Source organism: Eubalaena glacialis, chromosome 2, assembly GCF_028564815.1.
Source record: "Eubalaena glacialis isolate mEubGla1 chromosome 2, mEubGla1.1.hap2.+ XY, whole genome shotgun sequence".
NCBI classification, from domain to species: domain Eukaryota; kingdom Metazoa; phylum Chordata; class Mammalia; order Artiodactyla; family Balaenidae; genus Eubalaena; species Eubalaena glacialis.
This window is the reverse complement of record NC_083717.1, coordinates 83190172-83216815: the sequence shown is the minus strand read 5'-3', so window position 1 is coordinate 83216815 and position 26644 is coordinate 83190172.

Genomic DNA, 26644 nt, shown 5'->3' with positions numbered 1-26644 from the left:
CGGTGATTGTGGAGGCAAAGGTAGTAGCTTATGTGATTGTGGGGGCCCAGGAAAGTCTACCTTAAGTGATTTTGATGGCCCGGGAACTTGTACCGTAAGTGATTGTGGGCCCAGAAGTCTCTCCCTTAGGTAATTGTGGGGCCCAAAACTATTAGTTAGGTGACTGTGGGCCCAGGAAAGACGGCTTTAGGTGAGTGTGGGGCTCCAGGGGATGGTACCTTAGGTGAGTGTAGTCCAAGCGAGCTATACCATAATTGATGGTGGGGACCCAGGACACTCCACCTTAGGTGATTTTGAGGGTCCAGATAAAATCTAACTTAAGTGATGCTTACCTTACTTGATTGTGGGGGCCCAGGAACTCTCCGTTGACGGGGGGGCGGGCCAGGAAATTCTAGCTTAGGTGTTTGTGGGTACTCCGGAAAATCTATTTTAGTTCATTGTGGGGGTCCCAAAGTTCTACCTTAGAATTGATGGTAGGGAGTGCAGAACATTCTGCCGTAGGGGATTGTGGGAGACCAGGAAACTCGAAAGAAGGTGATTGTGGCGCAAACTTTACCGAGGTGGACGTGGTGGGCCAAAAAGTCTACCTTAGGTGCCTGTGAGCCTAGGAATGTCTAACTGAAAGGAATCTCTAGCTGGCCAATTGGGCCAGGTAACTACCACAGGTGATAGTGAGGGCCCAGGAAACTCTCCCTTAGGTGTTGGGGGCCCGGGAAACTCTACCTCGGGTGGAAGTGGTCCCGGGAAACTTTACCTTAGGTGATTGTGGGCTCAGGAGGCTCTTACCTTAGGTGATTTTGTTGGGACTAGGAGTATTTCCCTGCAGTGAGTGTGGGCCTAAGAAACTCTAGTTCCGGTGATCGGTGGTTGTGGACCAAGGAAATTCTACCTTGGGTGATCGTTTGGTCAAAGGTAATTGTACCTTAGGTGACTGTGGGGACCCTGGAAAATCTACTGTGATTGTGGTGCCCAGGAAGCTCTAGTGTACGTGATTATGTGGGCCCTAAAAACTCGACCATAGGTGATCATGGTGGTTTGGGTAACTCTAACTTAGGTTATTTTGGTGGCCCAGGAACCCTATCTGAGTCGATTGAGGGGCACAGGGAATTTACCTTAGTTGATTCGGGGGGGTGTACCAAGAAAGGTCTAACTTAGGTGATTGCAGGGCCAGAAAACTCCAGCTTAGGTGATTGTTGGTGCCCAAGAAACTCTACCCCATGGGAGTGCGGAGGGCCAATAAATTCTGTGTTAAGTGATTGTGGGGGACCAGGATAGTCTTCCTTAAGTAATTCCGTGGGGTTGAAAGCTTATTACGTTAGGTGATTGTGACCTCAGGAAAATCTAGCTATGGTGATGGTGGGGGCCCAGGAAACTCTACCTAGGTGATGTGGGTGCCTGGAAATTCTGTGCAAGCAATGGTGGGGGCCTAATCAAATCTACCTTTAAGGCGTTATGAGGCCCTGGAAACTCGACCTAGGCGTTGGGGCGTTCAGGAAACTATACCTTACGTGTTGACGGTAGCTGAGTAAATTCTATGTGGGTGACTGTGGGTACACGAGGAAAATCGAGCTGAGTTGATTATGGGGCCAGGATACTCCACCTTAGGTGATTGCGGGGGCTTGGAAAACTCTACCTGAGGTGTTGTGGGCTTCAGAAGTTCTCTAGTGGGTGATCATGGCCTAAACTCTACCTGAGGTGATTGTGGCGTTTCAGGAAACCCAGCCTTAGGGGACTGTGTGGTCCCAAGGAACTCTACATTAGGTAATGGTGGGAGCACAGGAAACTCTAACTTAGGTGATTTGGGGAGTCAGAAACTCGGTCTTAGGTCACTGAGGGGACCCGGGAAATAATACCTTAGGTGATTGTCGGAGCCCAGGAGACTAGTATGTGTTTGTGGGGGGCCAGGAAACTCTCCATTAGGTGATTTTTCGAGACCCCTGTCTCTAACTTAGGGAATTTTGGAGGCCCAGGAAACAAATCCTAGGTGATTGTGGGTGCCCAAGAAACTATACCTTAGGTAATTATGGGGGGGGGGCCTGGACATTCTACCTTCTGTGTTTGTAGAGGCTCAGGAAATGATCTTTGTTGATTTGGGAGGCCAAGGAGTCTCTAGTTTAGATGATTGTGGGGTCGCAGAACAGTCTACCTGAGGGGATTTGGGGAACCGTGAAACGCTGGCTTAGGTGATTGTGAGGGCCCAGAAACCTCTACCTTAGGTGATTGTGGGTCCAGGAAACTCTAGCTTAGGCAAATGTTGGGTCCCGGCATGCTCTAGCTTAGGTGATTGTAGGGGGTCAGGAATCCTCCCTCAGGTGATTATGGGGTCCCAGAAAACTCTAGGTTAGTTGTCTGTGAAGGTCCATGGAACTACCTTAGGTGATTACGGGGGCCAGGGAACCCTAGCTTGCATGACTGTGGGTGCCCAAGAAACTATACCTTACTGCTTCTAGGGGCCCAGGGAACTAGCTTAGGTGATTGTGAGGCCAGGATCCGCTATGTCAGTGATTGTGGTTGCCCCGTAAAGTCTCCCTTAGGTGGTTGCGGGGTCCCAGGAAACTGTACGTTAGTTGATTGTGGGCCAGGGACCTCTGCCTATTAGTTGACTGTGGGGCCCCAGGAAACTAGACCTTAGGTGATTGAGGTGGCCCAGGAAACTGGACTGTAGGTGACTGTGAGACCCAAGAAACTTGACCTTACTTGATTGTGGGGGCCCAGATTATTGAACCTTAGGTATTTTTGGACCTGAGGTGTTCGACCTTAGGTGATCCCAGGGCCCTTAGGAAAGTCCATGTTAGGTGATTGTGAGGGCTCAGGAAACTCTACCTTAGGTGTTTGTGGGGGACCATGCATATGGACCTTAGGTGATTGTGTGAGGCCAGGATGTCCACCTTAGTTAATTTTGAGGGGGCTAGGAGAATCTACCATAGGTGATTACGGGGGCCCAGGAATCTCTACCTTATGTGAATGTGGGGTACAGGAAGTTCACCCTTAGGTAATCACCTCATCCTGAAGTGACTGTGGGAGCCACGATAATCTACGACAGTCGGTCGTGCGGGGCCTGGATTGTCTACCTTAGTTGACGAGGACCCCCAGGAAACTTGCCTGAGGTGATTGTGGGGGCTTAGGGAACTCCCCCTCAGGAGATTGTAAGGCCCTATGAATATCAACCTTAGGTGATGTGTCTCAACTCACCTGGAAACTCAGCCTTAGGTGATCTTGGGGGGTGGTGGTGGTGAGGCTAGGAATCTCTACCTTTGGTGATGGTGTGGGCCCAGAAAACTCAAGCTTAGGTGATTGTGGGGGGCCAGAATGGTTTACCTTAGTTGACTGGATCATGGAGGGGCTAGGCAATTCTACCCTGTTGTTTGTGAGGACACTACCTTAAGTGATTGTGGGGGTCCATGAAATCACCCTCAGAAGATAGTGGGGGCCTGGGAAAATCTACCTTATTTGATGACGGGGACCTAGGAAACTATACCTTAGGTGATTGTGGGCACCTGGGAGATTCAACCTTAAGTGATTGTGGGACCCATAAACTCAACCTGAGGTGGCAGTGGGGTCCCAGGAAACTCTTCCTTGGTGATTGTGGGGACGCTGAAAATTGGACCTTAGGTGATTGTGGGAATCCAGGAATCTCTACTGAGGAGAGTGTTGGCCAGAGAAACTCTATCTTATGTGTTTGTGGGGTCCCCCCAAACTTGACCTCAGGTGATTATGAGCCTGGGAAACTCTACCTTACGAGACGATGGTGGCCCAAGAACCTCGACACTAGGAGACTGTGGAGGCCCAGAAAACACCTTCTTGGTGACTGTGGGGACCCTGGAAGCTCGAGCTCTGGAGCTCGGGGAGGTGCTGGAAACTTGACTTCGGTGATAGTGGGGCCCCCAGAGACTCGACCTTAGGTGATTGTAGGGGAACATATATCTATCTTAGGTTATTGTGGCAGGACAGGAAACTTGACCTTAGTTGATTGTGGGGCCAAAGGGCAGGAAAATTCTGCCAAAGGTGCTACTGGCATCCATGAATCTTGACCTTAGACGTTGTTGGGGCCCAGGACACTCGACCTTAGATGATTGGGGGGGCCGGGAGAGTGTAACGTAGTTGATTTGGGGAGGGCATCAAATCCTACCTTAGTCGACTCTGGGGGCCCAGGGAACTCTAGGTGATTGGGAGCCCAGAAAACTCGTAAGTTATGGTGGGGGCCCAAGAAACACTAGCTCAGGTGATTGTGCTTCTTAGCTTGCCCTGTCTTCATTCATTGTGGGGTGCCTCGAAATTCTTCCCTATGTGATTGTGGGGGCCAAAACCAATTATTTAGGTGATTGTAAACCCAAGAATACCCATCTTAGGTGATTGTGGCCTCTTGAAACTCTGCCTTAGGTGACTGTGTGGGCCCAGGAAGGCTACCTTAGATGACTGTTACAAGAAATTCTACCCAGGAAAGGCTATACTAGTGGCCCCAAACTGTCCGTTATGTGATTGTAGTGGGCCATAAATCTCTTCCGTAGGTGATTGTATCTCTAGGATACCCTGCCTTAGGTGATTTGGGGGTCTTAAACACTTGAGCTTAGCAGAGTGTGGACACCCAGTAAACTATCTTAGGTTATTGTGGGCCCAGGAAACTCGAGCTTAGGTGATTATAGGAGCAGGACATTCTACCTGAGTTCCCCGTGGGGGCCATGGAAGTATAAGAGTGATTTTGTGCCCTAGGAAATCTTACTTTACGTTATTTAGGAGGCCCAGAAACCTAGCTTATGTGATTCTTGGGGGGTCGTGATACCCTATGTTAGGTGATGTTGGGGGTCTCTGGAATTCTACCTTAGGTGATTGTGGGGGCTCAGAAAATCCTTGTGGATGTGACTGTGGCACCCTGGAAACTCTAGCTTAGGTGATTCGGGGGGCCCAGGAGTCTCTATGTTCGGTGCTTTCGGTCTCAGGCAAGTCTAGCTTCGGTGATTGTGGAGGCAAAGGTAGTAGCTTATGTGATTGTGGGGGCCCAGGAAAGTCTACCTTAAGTGATTTTGATGGCCCGGGAACTTGTACCGTAAGTGATTGTGGGCCCAGAAGTCTCTCCCTTAGGTAATTGTGGGGCCCAAAACTATTAGTTAGGTGACTGTGGGCCCAGGAAAGACGGCTTTAGGTGAGTGTGGGGCTCCAGGGGATGGTACCTTAGGTGAGTGTAGTCCAAGCGAGCTATACCATAATTGATGGTGGGGACCCAGGACACTCCACCTTAGGTGATTTTGAGGGTCCAGATAAAATCTAACTTAAGTGATGCTTACCTTACTTGATTGTGGGGGCCCAGGAACTCTCCGTTGACGGGGGGGCGGGCCAGGAAATTCTAGCTTAGGTGTTTGTGGGTACTCCGGAAAATCTATTTTAGTTCATTGTGGGGGTCCCAAAGTTCTACCTTAGAATTGATGGTAGGGAGTGCAGAACATTCTGCCGTAGGGGATTGTGGGAGACCAGGAAACTCGAAAGAAGGTGATTGTGGCGCAAACTTTACCGAGGTGGACGTGGTGGGCCAAAAAGTCTACCTTAGGTGCCTGTGAGCCTAGGAATGTCTAACTGAAAGGAATCTCTAGCTGGCCAATTGGGCCAGGTAACTACCACAGGTGATAGTGAGGGCCCAGGAAACTCTCCCTTAGGTGTTGGGGGCCCGGGAAACTCTACCTCGGGTGGAAGTGGTCCCGGGAAACTTTACCTTAGGTGATTGTGGGCTCAGGAGGCTCTTACCTTAGGTGATTTTGTTGGGACTAGGAGTATTTCCCTGCAGTGAGTGTGGGCCTAAGAAACTCTAGTTCCGGTGATCGGTGGTTGTGGACCAAGGAAATTCTACCTTGGGTGATCGTTTGGCCAAAGGTAATTGTACCTTAGGTGACTGTGGGGACCCTAGAAAATCTACTGTGATTGTGGTGCCCAGGAAGCTCTAGTGTACGTGATTATGTGGGCCCTAAAAACTCGACCATAGGTGATCATGGTGGTTTGGGTAACTCTAACTTAGGTTATTTTGGTGGCCCAGGAACCCTATCTGAGTCGATTGAGGGGCACAGGGAATTTACCTTAGTTGATTCGGGGGGGTGTACCAAGAAAGGTCTAACTTAGGTGATTGCAGGGCCAGAAAACTCCAGCTTAGGTGATTGTTGGTGCCCAAGAAACTCTACCCCATGGGAGTGCGGAGGGCCAATAAATTCTGTGTTAAGTGATTGTGGGGGACCAGGATAGTCTTCCTTAAGTAATTCCGTGGGGTTGAAAGCTTATTACGTTAGGTGATTGTGACCTCAGGAAAATCTAGCTATGGTGATGGTGGGGGCCCAGGAAACTCTACCTAGGTGATGTGGGTGCCTGGAAATTCTGTGCAAGCAATGGTGGGGGCCTAATCAAATCTACCTTTAAGGCGTTATGAGGCCCTGGAAACTCGACCTAGGCGTTGGGGCGTTCAGGAAACTATACCTTATGTGATGACGGTAGCTGAGTAAATTCTATGTGGGTGACTGTGGGTACACGAGGAAAATCGAGCTGAGTTGATTATGGGGCCAGGATACTCCACCTTAGGTGATTGCGGGGGCTTGGAAAACTCTACCTGAGGTGTTGTGGGCTTCAGAAGTTCTCTAGTGGGTGATCATGGCCTAAACTCTACCCGAGGTGATTGTGGCGTTTCAGGAAACCCAGCCTTAGGGGACTGTGTGGTCCCAAGGAACTCTACATTAGGTAATGGTGGGAGCACAGGAAACTCTAACTTAGGTGATTTGGGGAGTCAGAAACTCGGTCTTAGGTCACTGAGGGGACCCGGGAAATAATACCTTAGGTGATTGTCGGAGCCCGGGAGACTAGTATGTGTTTGTGGGGGGCCAGGAAACTCTCCATTAGGTGATTTTTCGAGACCCCTATCTCTAACTTAGGGGATTTTGGAGGCCCAGGAAACAAATCCTAGGTGATTGTGGGTGCCCAAGAAACTATACCTTAGGTAATTATGGGGGGGCCTGGACATTCTACCTTATGTGTTTGTAGAGGCTCAGGAAATGATCTTTGTTTATTTGGGAGGCCTAGGAGTCTCTTGTTTAGATGATTGTGGGGTCGCAGAACAGTCTACCTGAGGGGATTTGGGGACCCGTGAAACGCTGGCTTAGGTGATTGTGGGTGCCCAAGAAACTATACCTTAGGTAATTATGGGGGGGCCTGGACATTCTACCTTATGTGTTTGTAGAGGCTCAGGCAATGATCTTAGTTGATTTGGGGTGCCTAGGAATCTCTAGGTTAGATGATTGTGGGGTCACAGAACACTCTACCTTAGGGGATTTGGGGACCCATGAAATGCTGGCTTAGGTGATTGTGGGGGCCCAGAAACCTGTACCTTAGGTGATTGTGGGTCCAGGAAACTCTAGCTTAGGCGAGTGTTGGGTCCTGGCATGCTCTAGCTTAAGTGATTGTAGGGGGTCAGGAATCCTCCCTCAGGTGATTATGGGGTCCCAGAAAACTCTAGGTTAGTTGTCTGTGAAGGTCCATGGAACTACCTTAGGTGATTACGGGGGCCAGGGAACCCTAGCTTGCATGACTGTGGGTGCCCAAGAAACTATACCTTACTGCTTCTAGGGGCCCAGGGAACTAGCTTAAGTGATTGTGAGGCCAGGATCCGCTATGTCAGTGATTGTGGTTGCCCCGTAAAGTCTCCCTTAGGTGGTTGCGGGGTCCCAGGAAACTGTACGTTAGTTGATTGTGGGCCAGGGACCTCTGCCTATTAGTTGACTGTGGGGCCCCAGGAAACTAGACCTTAGGTGATTGAGGTGGCCCAGGAAACTGGACTGTAGGTGACTGTGAGACCCAAGAAACTTGACCTTACTTGATTGTGGGGGCCCAGATTATTGAACCTTAGGTATTTTTGGACCTGAGGTGTTCGACCTTAGGTGATCCCAGGGGCCTTAGGAAAGTCCATGTTAGGTGATTGTGAGGGCTCAGGAAACTCTACCTTAGATGTTTGTGGGGGACCATGCCTATGGACTTTAGGTGATTGTGTGAGGCCAGGATGTCCACCTTAGTTAATCTTGAGGGGGCTAGGAGAATCTACCATAGGTGATTACGGGGGCCCAGGAATCTCTACCTTATGTGAATGTGGGGTACAGGAAGTTCACCCTTAGGTAATCACCTCATCCTGAAGTGACTGTGGGAGCCACGATAATCTACGACAGTCGGTCGTGCGGGGCCTGGATTGTCTACCATAGTTGACGAGGACCCCCAGGAAACTTGCCTGAGGTGATTGTGGGGGCTTAGGGAACTCCCCCTTAGGAGATTGTAAGGCCCTATGAATATCAACCTTAGGTGATGTGTCTCAACTCACCTGGAAACTCAGCCTTAGGTGATCTTGGGGGGTGGTGGTGGTGAGGCTAGGAATCTCTACCTTTGGTGATGGTGTGGGCCCTGAAAACTCAACCTTAGGTATTTGTGGGGGGCCAGAATGGTTTGCCTTAGTTGACTGGATCATGGAGGGGCTAGGCAATTCTACCCTGTTGTTTGTGAGGACACTACCTTAAGTGATTGTGGGGGTCCATGAAATCACCCTCAGAAGATAGTGGGGGCCTGGGAAAATCTACCTTATTTGATGACGGGGACCTAGGAAACTATACCTTAGGTGATTGTGGGCACCTGGGAGATTCAACCTTAAGTGATTGTGGGACCCATAAACTCAACCTGAGGTGGCAGTGGGGTCCCAGGAAACTCTTCCTTGGTGATTGTGGGGACGCTGAAAATTGGACCTTAGGTGATTGTGGGAATCCAGGAATCTCTACTGAGGAGAGTGTTGGCCAGAGAAACTCTATCTTATGTGTTTGTGGGGTCCCCCCAAACTTGACCTCAGGTGATTATGAGCCTGGGAAACTCTACCTTATGAGACGATGGTGGCCCAAGAACCTGGACACTAGGAGACTGTGGAGGCCCAGAAAACTCCTTCTTGGTGACTGTGGGGACCCTGGAAGCTCGAGCTCTGGAGCTCAGGGAGGTGCTGGAAACTTGACTTCGGTGATAGTGGGGCCCCCAGAGACTCGACCTTAGGTGATTGTAGGGGAACATATATCTATCTTAGGTTATTGTGGCAGGACAGGAAAATTGACCTTAGTTGATTGTGGGGCCAAAGGACAGGGTAATTCTGCCAAAGGTGCTACTGGGGTCCATGAATATTGACCTTAGACGTTGTTGGGGCCCAGGACACTCGACCTTAGATGATTGGGGGGGCCGGGAGAGTGTAACGTAGTTGATTTGGGGAGGGCATCAAATTCTACCTTAGTCGACTTTGGGGGCCCGGGAAACTCTAGGTGATTGGGAGCCCAGACAACTCGTAAGCTATGGTGGGGTCCCAAGAAACACTAGCTCAGGTGATTGTACGTCTTTGCTTGCCCTGTCTTCATTCATTGTGGGGTGCCTCGAAATTCTTCCCTATGTGATTGTGGGGGCCAAAACCAATTATTTAGGTGATTGTAAACCCAAGAATACCCATCTTAGGTGATTGTGGCCTCTTGAAACTCTGCTTTATGTGAGTGTGTGGGCCCAGGAAGGCTACCTTAGATGATTGTTACAAGAAATTCTACCCAGGAAAGGCTATACTAGTGGCCCCAAACTGTCCGTTATGTGATTGTAGTGGGCCATAAATCTCTTCCTTAGGTGATTGTATCTCTAGGATACCCTGCCTTAGGTGACTTTGGGGTCTTAAACACTTGAGCTTAGCAGAGTGTGGACACCCAGTAAACTATCTTAGGTTATTGTGGGCCCAGGAAACTCGAGCTTAGGTGATTATAGGAGCAGGACATTCTACCTGAGTTCCCCGTGGGGGCCATGGAAGTATAAGAGTGATTTTGTGCCCTAGGAAATCTTACTTTACGTTATTTAGGAGGCCCAGAAACCTAGCTTATGTGATTCTTGGGGGGTCGTGATACCCTATGTTAGGTGATGTTGGGGGTCTCTGGAATTCTACCTTAGGTGATTGTGGGGGCTCAGAAAATCCTTGTGGATGTGACTGTGGCACCCTGGAAACTCTAGCTTAGGTGATTCGGGGGGCCCAGGAGTCTCTATGTTCGGTGCTTTCGGTCTCAGGCAAGTCTAGCTTCGGTGATTGTGGAGGCAAAGGTAGTAGCTTATGTGATTGTGGGGGCCCAGGAAAGTCTACCTTAAGTGATTTTGATGGCCCGGGAACTTGTACCGTAAGTGATTGTGGGCCCAGAAGTCTCTCCCTTAGGTAATTGTGGGGCCCAAAACTATTAGTTAGGTGACTGTGGGCCCAGGAAAGACGGCTTTAGGTGAGTGTGGGGCTCCAGGGGATGGTACCTTAGGTGAGTGTAGTCCAAGCGAGCTATACCATAATTGATGGTGGGGACCCAGGACACTCCACCTTAGGTGATTTTGAGGGTCCAGATAAAATCTAACTTAAGTGATGCTTACCTTACTTGATTGTGGGGGCCCAGGAACTCTCCGTTGGTGGGGGGGCGGGCCAGGAAATTCTAGCTTAGGTGATTGTGGGTACTCCGGAAAATCTATTTTAGTTCATTGTGGGGGTCCCAAAGTTCTACCTTAGAATTGATGGTAGGGAGTACAGAACATTCTGCCGTAGGGGATTGTGGGAGACCAGGAAACTCGAAAGAAGGTGATTGTGGTGCAAACTTTACCGAGGTGGACGTGGTGGGCCAAAAAGTCTACCTTAGGTGCCTGTGAGCCTAGGAATGTCTAACTGAAAGGAATCTCTAGCTGGCCAATTGGGCCAGGTAACTACCACAGGTGATAGTGAGGGCCCAGGAAACTCTCCCTTAGGTGTTGGGGGCCCGGGAAACTCTACCTCGGGTGGAAGTGGTCCCGGGAAACTTTACCTTAGGTGATTGTGGGCTCAGGAGGCTCTTACCTTAGGTGATTTTGGTGGGACTAGGAGTATTTCCCTGCAGTGAGTGTGGGCCTAAGAAACTCTAGTCCCGGTGATCGGTGGTTGTGGACCAAGGAAATTCTACCTTGGGTGATCGTTTGGCCAACGGTAATTGTACCTTAGGTGACTGTGGGGACCCTAGAAAATCTACTGTGATTGTGGTGCCCAGGAAGCTCTAGTGTACGTGATTATGTGGGCCCTAAAAACTCGACCATAGGTGATCATGGTGGTTTGGGTAACTCTAACTTAGGTTATTTTGGTGGCCCAGGAACCCTATCTGAGTCGATTGAGGGGCACAGGGAATTTACCTTAGTTGATTGGGGGGGGTGTACCAAGAAAGGTCTAACTTAGGTGATTGCAGGGCCAGAAAACTCCAGCTTAGGTGATTGTTGGTGCCCAAGAAACTCTACCCCATGGGAGTGCGGAGGGCCAATAAATTCTGTGTTAAGTGATTGTGGGGGACCAGGATAGTCTTCCTTAAGTAATTCCGTGGGGTTGAAAGCTTATTACGTTAGGTGATTGTGACCTCAGGAAAATCTAGCTATGGTGATGGTGGGGGCCCAGGAAACTCTACCTAGGTGATGTGGGTGCCTGGAAATTCTGTGCAAGCAATGGTGGGGGCCTAATCAAATCTACCTTTAAGGCGTTATGAGGCCCTGGAAACTCGACCTAGGCGTTGGGGCGTTCAGGAAACTATACCTTACGTGTTGACGGTAGCTGAGTAAATTCTATGTGGGTGACTGTGGGTACACGAGGAAAATCGAGCTGAGTTGATTATGGGGCCAGGATACTCCACCTTAGGTGATTGCGGGGGCTTGGAAAACTCTACCTGAGGTGTTGTGGGCTTCAGAAGTTCTCTAGTGGGTGATCATGGCCTAAACTCTACCTGAGGTGATTGTGGCGTTTCAGGAAACCCAGCCTTAGGGGACTGTGTGGTCCCAAGGAACTCTACATTAGGTAATGGTGGGAGCACAGGAAACTCTAACTTAGGTGATTTGGGGAGTCAGAAACTCGGTCTTAGGTCACTGAGGGGACCCGGGAAATAATACCTTAGGTGATTGTCGGAGCCCAGGAGACTAGTATGTGTTTGTGGGGGGCCAGGAAACTCTCCATTAGGTGATTTTTCGAGACCCCTGTCTCTAACTTAGGGAATTTTGGAGGCCCAGGAAACAAATCCTAGGTGATTGTGGGTGCCCAAGAAACTATACCTTAGGTAATTATGGGGGGGGGGCCTGGACATTCTACCTTCTGTGTTTGTAGAGGCTCAGGAAATGATCTTTGTTGATTTGGGAGGCCAAGGAGTCTCTAGTTTAGATGATTGTGGGGTCGCAGAACAGTCTACCTGAGGGGATTTGGGGAACCGTGAAACGCTGGCTTAGGTGATTGTGAGGGCCCAGAAACCTCTACCTTAGGTGATTGTGGGTCCAGGAAACTCTAGCTTAGGCAAATGTTGGGTCCCGGCATGCTCTAGCTTAGGTGATTGTAGGGGGTCAGGAATCCTCCCTCAGGTGATTATGGGGTCCCAGAAAACTCTAGGTTAGTTGTCTGTGAAGGTCCATGGAACTACCTTAGGTGATTACGGGGGCCAGGGAACCCTAGCTTGCATGACTGTGGGTGCCCAAGAAACTATACCTTACTGCTTCTAGGGGCCCAGGGAACTAGCTTAGGTGATTGTGAGGCCAGGATCCGCTATGTCAGTGATTGTGGTTGCCCCGTAAAGTCTCCCTTAGGTGGTTGCGGGGTCCCAGGAAACTGTACGTTAGTTGATTGTGGGCCAGGGACCTCTGCCTATTAGTTGACTGTGGGGCCCCAGGAAACTAGACCTTAGGTGATTGAGGTGGCCCAGGAAACTGGACTGTAGGTGACTGTGAGACCCAAGAAACTTGACCTTACTTGATTGTGGGGGCCCAGATTATTGAACCTTAGGTATTTTTGGACCTGAGGTGTTCGACCTTAGGTGATCCCAGGGCCCTTAGGAAAGTCCATGTTAGGTGATTGTGAGGGCTCAGGAAACTCTACCTTAGGTGTTTGTGGGGGACCATGCATATGGACCTTAGGTGATTGTGTGAGGCCAGGATGTCCACCTTAGTTAATTTTGAGGGGGCTAGGAGAATCTACCATAGGTGATTACGGGGGCCCAGGAATCTCTACCTTATGTGAATGTGGGGTACAGGAAGTTCACCCTTAGGTAATCACCTCATCCTGAAGTGACTGTGGGAGCCACGATAATCTACGACAGTCGGTCGTGCGGGGCCTGGATTGTCTACCTTAGTTGACGAGGACCCCCAGGAAACTTGCCTGAGGTGATTGTGGGGGCTTAGGGAACTCCCCCTCAGGAGATTGTAAGGCCCTATGAATATCAACCTTAGGTGATGTGTCTCAACTCACCTGGAAACTCAGCCTTAGGTGATCTTGGGGGGTGGTGGTGGTGAGGCTAGGAATCTCTACCTTTGGTGATGGTGTGGGCCCAGAAAACTCAAGCTTAGGTGATTGTGGGGGGCCAGAATGGTTTACCTTAGTTGACTGGATCATGGAGGGGCTAGGCAATTCTACCCTGTTGTTTGTGAGGACACTACCTTAAGTGATTGTGGGGGTCCATGAAATCACCCTCAGAAGATAGTGGGGGCCTGGGAAAATCTACCTTATTTGATGACGGGGACCTAGGAAACTATACCTTAGGTGATTGTGGGCACCTGGGAGATTCAACCTTAAGTGATTGTGGGACCCATAAACTCAACCTGAGGTGGCAGTGGGGTCCCAGGAAACTCTTCCTTGGTGATTGTGGGGACGCTGAAAATTGGACCTTAGGTGATTGTGGGAATCCAGGAATCTCTACTGAGGAGAGTGTTGGCCAGAGAAACTCTATCTTATGTGTTTGTGGGGTCCCCCCAAACTTGACCTCAGGTGATTATGAGCCTGGGAAACTCTACCTTACGAGACGATGGTGGCCCAAGAACCTCGACACTAGGAGACTGTGGAGGCCCAGAAAACTCCTTCTTGGTGACTGTGGGGACCCTGGAAGCTCGAGCTCTGGAGCTCGGGGAGGTGCTGGAAACTTGACTTCGGTGATAGTGGGGCCCCCAGAGACTCGACCTTAGGTGATTGTAGGGGAACATATATCTATCTTAGGTTATTGTGGCAGGACAGGAAACTTGACCTTAGTTGATTGTGGGGCCAAAGGGCAGGAAAATTCTGCCAAAGGTGCTACTGGCATCCATGAATCTTGACCTTAGACGTTGTTGGGGCCCAGGACACTCGACCTTAGATGATTGGGGGGGCCGGGAGAGTGTAACGTAGTTGATTTGGGGAGGGCATCAAATCCTACCTTAGTCGACTCTGGGGGCCCAGGGAACTCTAGGTGATTGGGAGCCCAGAAAACTCGTAAGTTATGGTGGGGGCCCAAGAAACACTAGCTCAGGTGATTGTGCTTCTTAGCTTGCCCTGTCTTCATTCATTGTGGGGTGCCTCGAAATTCTTCCCTATGTGATTGTGGGGGCCAAAACCAATTATTTAGGTGATTGTAAACCCAAGAATACCCATCTTAGGTGATTGTGGCCTCTTGAAACTCTGCCTTAGGTGACTGTGTGGGCCCAGGAAGGCTACCTTAGATGACTGTTACAAGAAATTCTACCCAGGAAAGGCTATACTAGTGGCCCCAAACTGTCCGTTATGTGATTGTAGTGGGCCATAAATCTCTTCCGTAGGTGATTGTATCTCTAGGATACCCTGCCTTAGGTGATTTGGGGGTCTTAAACACTTGAGCTTAGCAGAGTGTGGACACCCAGTAAACTATCTTAGGTTATTGTGGGCCCAGGAAACTCGAGCTTAGGTGATTATAGGAGCAGGACATTCTACCTGAGTTCCCCGTGGGGGCCATGGAAGTATAAGAGTGATTTTGTGCCCTAGGAAATCTTACTTTACGTTATTTAGGAGGCCCAGAAACCTAGCTTATGTGATTCTTGGGGGGTCGTGATACCCTATGTTAGGTGATGTTGGGGGTCTCTGGAATTCTACCTTAGGTGATTGTGGGGGCTCAGAAAATCCTTGTGGATGTGACTGTGGCACCCTGGAAACTCTAGCTTAGGTGATTCGGGGGGCCCAGGAGTCTCTATGTTCGGTGCTTTCGGTCTCAGGCAAGTCTAGCTTCGGTGATTGTGGAGGCAAAGGTAGTAGCTTATGTGATTGTGGGGGCCCAGGAAAGTCTACCTTAAGTGATTTTGATGGCCCGGGAACTTGTACCGTAAGTGATTGTGGGCCCAGAAGTCTCTCCCTTAGGTAATTGTGGGGCCCAAAACTATTAGTTAGGTGACTGTGGGCCCAGGAAAGACGGCTTTAGGTGAGTGTGGGGCTCCAGGGGATGGTACCTTAGGTGAGTGTAGTCCAAGCGAGCTATACCATAATTGATGGTGGGGACCCAGGACACTCCACCTTAGGTGATTTTGAGGGTCCAGATAAAATCTAACTTAAGTGATGCTTACCTTACTTGATTGTGGGGGCCCAGGAACTCTCCGTTGACGGGGGGGCGGGCCAGGAAATTCTAGCTTAGGTGTTTGTGGGTACTCCGGAAAATCTATTTTAGTTCATTGTGGGGGTCCCAAAGTTCTACCTTAGAATTGATGGTAGGGAGTGCAGAACATTCTGCCGTAGGGGATTGTGGGAGACCAGGAAACTCGAAAGAAGGTGATTGTGGCGCAAACTTTACCGAGGTGGACGTGGTGGGCCAAAAAGTCTACCTTAGGTGCCTGTGAGCCTAGGAATGTCTAACTGAAAGGAATCTCTAGCTGGCCAATTGGGCCAGGTAACTACCACAGGTGATAGTGAGGGCCCAGGAAACTCTCCCTTAGGTGTTGGGGGCCCGGGAAACTCTACCTCGGGTGGAAGTGGTCCCGGGAAACTTTACCTTAGGTGATTGTGGGCTCAGGAGGCTCTTACCTTAGGTGATTTTGTTGGGACTAGGAGTATTTCCCTGCAGTGAGTGTGGGCCTAAGAAACTCTAGTTCCGGTGATCGGTGGTTGTGGACCAAGGAAATTCTACCTTGGGTGATCGTTTGGTCAAAGGTAATTGTACCTTAGGTGACTGTGGGGACCCTGGAAAATCTACTGTGATTGTGGTGCCCAGGAAGCTCTAGTGTACGTGATTATGTGGGCCCTAAAAACTCGACCATAGGTGATCATGGTGGTTTGGGTAACTCTAACTTAGGTTATTTTGGTGGCCCAGGAACCCTATCTGAGTCGATTGAGGGGCACAGGGAATTTACCTTAGTTGATTCGGGGGGGTGTACCAAGAAAGGTCTAACTTAGGTGATTGCAGGGCCAGAAAACTCCAGCTTAGGTGATTGTTGGTGCCCAAGAAACTCTACCCCATGGGAGTGCGGAGGGCCAATAAATTCTGTGTTAAGTGATTGTGGGGGACCAGGATAGTCTTCCTTAAGTAATTCCGTGGGGTTGAAAGCTTATTACGTTAGGTGATTGTGACCTCAGGAAAATCTAGCTATGGTGATGGTGGGGGCCCAGGAAACTCTACCTAGGTGATGTGGGTGCCTGGAAATTCTGTGCAAGCAATGGTGGGGGCCTAATCAAATCTACCTTTAAGGCGTTATGAGGCCCTGGAAACTCGACCTAGGCGTTGGGGCGTTCAGGAAACTATACCTTACGTGTTGACGGTAGCTGAGTAAATTCTATGTGGGTGACTGTGGGTACACGAGGAAAATCGAGCTGAGTTGATTATGGGGCCAGGATACTCCACCTTAGGTGATTGCGGGGGCTTGGAAAACTCTACCTGAGGTGTTGTGGGCTTCAGAAGTTCTCTAGTGGGTGATCATGGCCTAAACTCTACCTGAGGTGATTGTGGCGTTTCAGGAAACCCAGCCTTAGGGGACTGTGTGGTCCCAAGGAACTCTACATTAGGTAATGGTGGGAGCACAGGAAACTCTAACTTAGGTGATTTGGGGAGTCAGAAACTCGGTCTTAGGTCACTGAGGGGACCCGGGAAATAATACCTTAGGTGATTGTCGGAGCCCAGGAGACTAGTATGTGTTTGTGGGGGGCCAGGAAACTCTCCATTAGGTGATTTTTCGAGACCCCTGTCTCTAACTTAGGGAATTTTGGAGGCCCAGGAAACAAATCCTAGGTGATTGTGGGTGCCCAAGAAACTATACCTTAGGTAATTATGGGGGGGGGGCCTGGACATTCTACCTTCTGTGTTTGTAGAGGCTCAGGAAATGATCTTTGTTGATTTGGGAGGCCAAGGAGTCTCTAGTTTAGATGATTGTGGGGTCGCAGAACAGTCTACCTGAGGGGATTTGGGGAACCGTGAAACGCTGGCTTAGGTGATTGTGAGGGCCCAGAAACCTCTACCTTAGGTGATTGTGGGTCCAGGAAACTCTAGCTTAGGCAAATGTTGGGTCCCAGCATGCTCTAGCTTAGGTGATTGTAGGGGGTCAGGAATCCTCCCTCAGGTGATTATGGGGTCCCAGAAAACTCTAGGTTAGTTGTCTGTGAAGGTCCATGGAACTACCTTAGGTGATTACGGGGGCCAGGGAACCCTAGCTTGCATGACTGTGGGTGCCCAAGAAACTATACCTTACTGCTTCTAGGGGCCCAGGGAACTAGCTTAGGTGATTGTGAGGCCAGGATCCGCTATGTCAGTGATTGTGGTTGCCCCGTAAAGTCTCCCTTAGGTGGTTGCGGGGTCCCAGGAAACTGTACGTTAGTTGATTGTGGGCCAGGGACCTCTGCCTATTAGTTGACTGTGGGGCCCCAGGAAACTAGACCTTAGGTGATTGAGGTGGCCCAGGAAACTGGACTGTAGGTGACTGTGAGACCCAAGAAACTTGACCTTACTTGATTGTGGGGGCCCAGATTATTGAACCTTAGGTATTTTTGGACCTGAGGTGTTCGACCTTAGGTGATCCCAGGGCCCTTAGGAAAGTCCATGTTAGGTGATTGTGAGGGCTCAGGAAACTCTACCTTAGGTGTTTGTGGGGGACCATGCATATGGACCTTAGGTGATTGTGTGAGGCCAGGATGTCCACCTTAGTTAATTTTGAGGGGGCTAGGAGAATCTACCATAGGTGATTACGGGGGCCCAGGAATCTCTACCTTATGTGAATGTGGGGTACAGGAAGTTCACCCTTAGGTAATCACCTCATCCTGAAGTGACTGTGGGAGCCACGATAATCTACGACAGTCGGTCGTGCGGGGCCTGGATTGTCTACCTTAGTTGACGAGGACCCCCAGGAAACTTGCCTGAGGTGATTGTGGGGGCTTAGGGAACTCCCCCTCAGGAGATTGTAAGGCCCTATGAATATCAACCTTAGGTGATGTGTCTCAACTCACCTGGAAACTCAGCCTTAGGTGATCTTGGGGGGTGGTGGTGGTGAGGCTAGGAATCTCTACCTTTGGTGATGGTGTGGGCCCAGAAAACTCAAGCTTAGGTGATTGTGGGGGGCCAGAATGGTTTACCTTAGTTGACTGGATCATGGAGGGGCTAGGCAATTCTACCCTGTTGTTTGTGAGGACACTACCTTAAGTGATTGTGGGGGTCCATGAAATCACCCTCAGAAGATAGTGGGGGCCTGGGAAAATCTACCTTATTTGATGACGGGGACCTAGGAAACTATACCTTAGGTGATTGTGGGCACCTGGGAGATTCAACCTTAAGTGATTGTGGGACCCATAAACTCAACCTGAGGTGGCAGTGGGGTCCCAGGAAACTCTTCCTTGGTGATTGTGGGGACGCTGAAAATTGGACCTTAGGTGATTGTGGGAATCCAGGAATCTCTACTGAGGAGAGTGTTGGCCAGAGAAACTCTATCTTATGTGTTTGTGGGGTCCCCCCAAACTTGACCTCAGGTGATTATGAGCCTGGGAAACTCTACCTTACGAGACGATGGTGGCCCAAGAACCTCGACACTAGGAGACTGTGGAGGCCCAGAAAACACCTTCTTGGTGACTGTGGGGACCCTGGAAGCTCGAGCTCTGGAGCTCGGGGAGGTGCTGGAAACTTGACTTCGGTGATAGTGGGGCCCCCAGAGACTCGACCTTAGGTGATTGTAGGGGAACATATATCTATCTTAGGTTATTGTGGCAGGACAGGAAACTTGACCTTAGTTGATTGTGGGGCCAAAGGGCAGGAAAATTCTGCCAAAGGTGCTACTGGCATCCATGAATCTTGACCTTAGACGTTGTTGGGGCCCAGGACACTCGACCTTAGATGATTGGGGGGGCCGGGAGAGTGTAACGTAGTTGATTTGGGGAGGGCATCAAATCCTACCTTAGTCGACTCTGGGGGCCCAGGGAACTCTAGGTGATTGGGAGCCCAGAAAACTCGTAAGTTATGGTGGGGGCCCAAGAAACACTAGCTCAGGTGATTGTGCTTCTTAGCTTGCCCTGTCTTCATTCATTGTGGGGTGCCTCGAAATTCTTCCCTATGTGATTGTGGGGGCCAAAACCAATTATTTAGGTGATTGTAAACCCAAGAATACCCATCTTAGGTGATTGTGGCCTCTTGAAACTCTGCCTTAGGTGACTGTGTGGGCCCAGGAAGGCTACCTTAGATGACTGTTACAAGAAATTCTACCCAGGAAAGGCTATACTAGTGGCCCCAAACTGTCCGTTATGTGATTGTAGTGGGCCATAAATCTCTTCCGTAGGTGATTGTATCTCTAGGATACCCTGCCTTAGGTGATTTGGGGGTCTTAAACACTTGAGCTTAGCAGAGTGTGGACACCCAGTAAACTATCTTAGGTTATTGTGGGCCCAGGAAACTCGAGCTTAGGTGATTATAGGAGCAGGACATTCTACCTGAGTTCCCCGTGGGGGCCATGGAAGTATAAGAGTGATTTTGTGCCCTAGGAAATCTTACTTTACGTTATTTAGGAGGCCCAGAAACCTAGCTTATGTGATTCTTGGGGGGTCGTGATACCCTATGTTAGGTGATGTTGGGGGTCTCTGGAATTCTACCTTAGGTGATTGTGGGGGCTCAGAAAATCCTTGTGGATGTGACTGTGGCACCCTGGAAACTCTAGCTTAGGTGATTCGGGGGGCCCAGGAGTCTCTATGTTCGGTGCTTTCGGTCTCAGGCAAGTCTAGCTTCGGTGATTGTGGAGGCAAAGGTAGTAGCTTATGTGATTGTGGGGGCCCAGGAAAGTCTACCTTAAGTGATTTTGATGGCCCGGGAACTTGTACCGTAAGTGATTGTGGGCCCAGAAGTCTCTCCCTTAGGTAATTGTGGGGCCCAAAACTATTAGTTAGGTGACTGTGGGCCCAGGAAAGACGGCTTTAGGTGAGTGTGGGGCTCCAGGGGATGGTACCTTAGGTGAGTGTAGTCCAAGCGAGCTATACCATAATTGATGGTGGGGACCCAGGACACTCCACCTTAGGTGATTTTGAGGGTCCAGATAAAATCTAACTTAAGTGATGCTTACCTTACTTGATTGTGGGGGCCCAGGAACTCTCCGTTGGTGGGGGGGCGGGCCAGGAAATTCTAGCTTAGGTGATTGTGGGTACTCCGGAAAATCTATTTTAGTTCATTGTGGGGGTCCCAAAGTTCTACCTTAGAATTGATGGTAGGGAGTGCAGAACATTCTGCCGTAGGGGATTGTGGGAGACCAGGAAACTCGAAAGAAGGTGATTGTGGCGCAAACTTTACCGAGGTGGACGTGGTGGGCCAAAAAGTCTACCTTAGGTGCCTGTGAGCCTAGGAATGTCTAACTGAAAGGAATCTCTAGCTGGCCAATTGGGCCAGGTAACTACCACAGGTGATAGTGAGGGCCCAGGAAACTCTCCCTTAGGTGTTGGGGGCCCGGGAAACTCTACCTCGGGTGGAAGTGGTCCCGGGAAACTTTACCTTAGGTGATTGTGGGCTCAGGAGGCTCTTACCTTAGGTGATTTTGTTGGGACTAGGAGTATTTCCCTGCAGTGAGTGTGGGCCTAAGAAACTCTAGTCCCGGTGATCGGTGGTTGTGGACCAAGGAAATTCTACCTTGGGTGATCGTTTGGCCAACGGTAATTGTACCTTAGGTGACTGTGGGGACCCTAGAAAATCTACTGTGATTGTGGTGCCCAGGAAGCTCTAGTGTACGTGATTATGTGGGCCCTAAAAACTCGACCATAGGTGATCATGGTGGTTTGGGTAACTCTAACTTAGGTTATTTTGGTGGCCCAGGAACCCTATCTGAGTCGATTGAGGGGCACAGGGAATTTACCTTAGTTGATTGGGGGGGGTGTACCAAGAAAGGTCTAACTTAGGTGATTGCAGGGCCAGAAAACTCCAGCTTAGGTGATTGTTGGTGCCCAAGAAACTCTACCCCATGGGAGTGCGGAGGGCCAATAAATTCTGTGTTAAGTGATTGTGGGGGACCAGGATAGTCTTCCTTAAGTAATTCCGTGGGGTTGAAAGCTTATTACGTTAGGTGATTGTGACCTCAGGAAAATCTAGCTATGGTGATGGTGGGGGCCCAGGAAACTCTACCTAGGTGATGTGGGTGCCTGGAAATTCTGTGCAAGCAATGGTGGGGGCCTAATCAAATCTACCTTTAAGGCGTTATGAGGCCCTGGAAACTCGACCTAGGTGTTGGGGCGTTCAGGAAACTATACCTTACGTGTTGACGGTAGCTGAGTAAATTCTATGTGGGTGACTGTGGGTACACGAGGAAAATCGAGCTGAGTTGATTATGGGGCCAGGATACTCCACCTTAGGTGATTGCGGGGGCTTGGAAAACTCTACCTGAGGTGTTGTGGGCTTCAGAAGTTCTCTAGTGGGTGATCATGGCCTAAACTCTACCTGAGGTGATTGTGGCGTTTCAGGAAACCCAGCCTTAGGGGACTGTGTGGTCCCAAGGAACTCTACATTAGGTAATGGTGGGAGCACAGGAAACTCTAACTTAGGTGATTTGGGGAGTCAGAAACTCGGTCTTAGGTCACTGAGGGGACCCGGGAAATAATACCTTAGGTGATTGTCGGAGCCCAGGAGACTAGTATGTGTTTGTGGGGGGCCAGGAAACTCTCCATTAGGTGATTTTTCGAGACCCCTGTCTCTAACTTAGGGAATTTTGGAGGCCCAGGAAACAAATCCTAGGTGATTGTGGGTGCCCAAGAAACTATACCTTAGGTAATTATGGGGGGGGGGCCTGGACATTCTACCTTCTGTGTTTGTAGAGGCTCAGGAAATGATCTTTGTTGATTTGGGAGGCCAAGGAGTCTCTAGTTTAGATGATTGTGGGGTCGCAGAACAGTCTACCTGAGGGGATTTGGGGAACCGTGAAACGCTGGCTTAGGTGATTGTGAGGGCCCAGAAACCTCTACCTTAGGTGATTGTGGGTCCAGGAAACTCTAGCTTAGGCAAATGTTGGGTCCCGGCATGCTCTAGCTTAGGTGATTGTAGGGGGTCAGGAATCCTCCCTCAGGTGATTATGGGGTCCCAGAAAACTCTAGGTTAGTTGTCTGTGAAGGTCCATGGAACTACCTTAGGTGATTACGGGGGCCAGGGAACCCTAGCTTGCATGACTGTGGGTGCCCAAGAAACTATACCTTACTGCTTCTAGGGGCCCAGGGAACTAGCTTAGGTGATTGTGAGGCCAGGATCCGCTATGTCAGTGATTGTGGTTGCCCCGTAAAGTCTCCCTTAGGTGGTTGCGGGGTCCCAGGAAACTGTACGTTAGTTGATTGTGGGCCAGGGACCTCTGCCTATTAGTTGACTGTGGGGCCCCAGGAAACTAGACCTTAGGTGATTGAGGTGGCCCAGGAAACTGGACTGTAGGTGACTGTGAGACCCAAGAAACTTGACCTTACTTGATTGTGGGGGCCCAGATTATTGAACCTTAGGTATTTTTGGACCTGAGGTGTTCGACCTTAGGTGATCCCAGGGCCCTTAGGAAAGTCCATGTTAGGTGATTGTGAGGGCTCAGGAAACTCTACCTTAGGTGTTTGTGGGGGACCATGCATATGGACCTTAGGTGATTGTGTGAGGCCAGGATGTCCACCTTAGTTAATTTTGAGGGGGCTAGGAGAATCTACCATAGGTGATTACGGGGGCCCAGGAATCTCTACCTTATGTGAATGTGGGGTACAGGAAGTTCACCCTTAGGTAATCACCTCATCCTGAAGTGACTGTGGGAGCCACGATAATCTACGACAGTCGGTCGTGCGGGGCCTGGATTGTCTACCTTAGTTGACGAGGACCCCCAGGAAACTTGCCTGAGGTGATTGTGGGGGCTTAGGGAACTCCCCCTCAGGAGATTGTAAGGCCCTATGAATATCAACCTTAGGTGATGTGTCTCAACTCACCTGGAAACTCAGCCTTAGGTGATCTTGGGGGGTGGTGGTGGTGAGGCTAGGAATCTCTACCTTTGGTGATGGTGTGGGCCCAGAAAACTCAAGCTTAGGTGATTGTGGGGGGCCAGAATGGTTTACCTTAGTTGACTGGATCATGGAGGGGCTAGGCAATTCTACCCTGTTGTTTGTGAGGACACTACCTTAAGTGATTGTGGGGGTCCATGAAATCACCCTCAGAAGATAGTGGGGGCCTGGGAAAATCTACCTTATTTGATGACGGGGACCTAGGAAACTATACCTTAGGTGATTGTGGGCACCTGGGAGATTCAACCTTAAGTGATTGTGGGACCCATAAACTCAACCTGAGGTGGCAGTGGGGTCCCAGGAAACTCTTCCTTGGTGATTGTGGGGACGCTGAAAATTGGACCTTAGGTGATTGTGGGAATCCAGGAATCTCTACTGAGGAGAGTGTTGGCCAGAGAAACTCTATCTTATGTGTTTGTGGGGTCCCCCCAAACTTGACCTCAGGTGATTATGAGCCTGGGAAACTCTACCTTACGAGACGATGGTGGCCCAAGAACCTCGACACTAGGAGACTGTGGAGGCCCAGAAAACACCTTCTTGGTGACTGTGGGGACCCTGGAAGCTCGAGCTCTGGAGCTCGGGGAGGTGCTGGAAACTTGACTTCGGTGATAGTGGGGCCCCCAGAGACTCGACCTTAGGTGATTGTAGGGGAACATATATCTATCTTAGGTTATTGTGGCAGGACAGGAAACTTGACCTTAGTTGATTGTGGGGCCAAAGGGCAGGAAAATTCTGCCAAAGGTGCTACTGGCATCCATGAATCTTGACCTTAGACGTTGTTGGGGCCCAGGACACTCGACCTTAGATGATTGGGGGGGCCGGGAGAGTGTAACGTAGTTGATTTGGGGAGGGCATCAAATCCTACCTTAGTCGACTCTGGGGGCCCAGGGAACTCTAGGTGATTGGGAGCCCAGAAAACTCGTAAGTTATGGTGGGGGCCCAAGAAACACTAGCTCAGGTGATTGTGCTTCTTAGCTTGCCCTGTCGTCATTCATTGTGGGGTGCCTCGAAATTCTTCCCTATGTGATTGTGGGGGCCAAAACCAATTATTTAGGTGATTGTAAACCCAAGAATACCCATCTTAGGTGATTGTGGCCTCTTGAAACTCTGCCTTAGGTGACTGTGTGGGCCCAGGAAGGCTACCTTAGATGACTGTTACAAGAAATTCTACCCAGGAAAGGCTATACTAGTGGCCCCAAACTGTCCGTTATGTGATTGTAGTGGGCCATAAATCTCTTCCGTAGGTGATTGTATCTCTAGGATACCCTGCCTTAGGTGATTTGGGGGTCTTAAACACTTGAGCTTAGCAGAGTGTGGACACCCAGTAAACTATCTTAGGTTATTGTGGGCCCAGGAAACTCGAGCTTAGGTGATTATAGGAGCAGGACATTCTACCTGAGTTCCCCGTGGGGGCCATGGAAGTATAAGAGTGATTTTGTGCCCTAGGAAATCTTACTTTACGTTATTTAGGAGGCCCAGAAACCTAGCTTATGTGATTCTTGGGGGGTCGTGATACCCTATGTTAGGTGATGTTGGGGGTCTCTGGAATTCTACCTTAGGTGATTGTGGGGGCTCAGAAAATCCTTGTGGATGTGACTGTGGCACCCTGGAAACTCTAGCTTAGGTGATTCGGGGGGCCCAGGAGTCTCTATGTTCGGTGCTTTCGGTCTCAGGCAAGTCTAGCTTCGGTGATTGTGGAGGCAAAGGTAGTAGCTTATGTGATTGTGGGGGCCCAGGAAAGTCTACCTTAAGTGATTTTGATGGCCCGGGAACTTGTACCGTAAGTGATTGTGGGCCCAGAAGTCTCTCCCTTAGGTAATTGTGGGGCCCAAAACTATTAGTTAGGTGACTGTGGGCCCAGGAAAGACGGCTTTAGGTGAGTGTGGGGCTCCAGGGGATGGTACCTTAGGTGAGTGTAGTCCAAGCGAGCTATACCATAATTGATGGTGGGGACCCAGGACACTCCACCTTAGGTGATTTTGAGGGTCCAGATAAAATCTAACTTAAGTGATGCTTACCTTACTTGATTGTGGGGGCCCAGGAACTCTCCGTTGACGGGGGGGCGGGCCAGGAAATTCTAGCTTAGGTGTTTGTGGGTACTCCGGAAAATCTATTTTAGTTCATTGTGGGGGTCCCAAAGTTCTACCTTAGAATTGATGGTAGGGAGTGCAGAACATTCTGCCGTAGGGGATTGTGGGAGACCAGGAAACTCGAAAGAAGGTGATTGTGGCGCAAACTTTACCGAGGTGGACGTGGTGGGCCAAAAAGTCTACCTTAGGTGCCTGTGAGCCTAGGAATGTCTAACTGAAAGGAATCTCTAGCTGGCCAATTGGGCCAGGTAACTACCACAGGTGATAGTGAGGGCCCAGGAAACTCTCCCTTAGGTGTTGGGGGCCCGGGAAACTCTACCTCGGGTGGAAGTGGTCCCGGGAAACTTTACCTTAGGTGATTGTGGGCTCAGGAGGCTCTTACCTTAGGTGATTTTGTTGGGACTAGGAGTATTTCCCTGCAGTGAGTGTGGGCCTAAGAAACTCTAGTTCCGGTGATCGGTGGTTGTGGACCAAGGAAATTCTACCTTGGGTGATCGTTTGGTCAAAGGTAATTGTACCTTAGGTGACTGTGGGGACCCTGGAAAATCTACTGTGATTGTGGTGCCCAGGAAGCTCTAGTGTACGTGATTATGTGGGCCCTAAAAACTCGACCATAGGTGATCATGGTGGTTTGGGTAACTCTAACTTAGGTTATTTTGGTGGCCCAGGAACCCTATCTGAGTCGATTGAGGGGCACAGGGAATTTACCTTAGTTGATTCGGGGGGGTGTACCAAGAAAGGTCTAACTTAGGTGATTGCAGGGCCAGAAAACTCCAGCTTAGGTGATTGTTGGTGCCCAAGAAACTCTACCCCATGGGAGTGCGGAGGGCCAATAAATTCTGTGTTAAGTGATTGTGGGGGACCAGGATAGTCTTCCTTAAGTAATTCCGTGGGGTTGAAAGCTTATTACGTTAGGTGATTGTGACCTCAGGAAAATCTAGCTATGGTGATGGTGGGGGCCCAGGAAACTCTACCTAGGTGATGTGGGTGCCTGGAAATTCTGTGCAAGCAATGGTGGGGGCCTAATCAAATCTACCTTTAAGGCGTTATGAGGCCCTGGAAACTCGACCTAGGCGTTGGGGCGTTCAGGAAACTATACCTTACGTGTTGACGGTAGCTGAGTAAATTCTATGTGGGTGACTGTGGGTACACGAGGAAAATCGAGCTGAGTTGATTATGGGGCCAGGATACTCCACCTTAGGTGATTGCGGGGGCTTGGAAAACTCTACCTGAGGTGTTGTGGGCTTCAGAAGTTCTCTAGTGGGTGATCATGGCCTAAACTCTACCTGAGGTGATT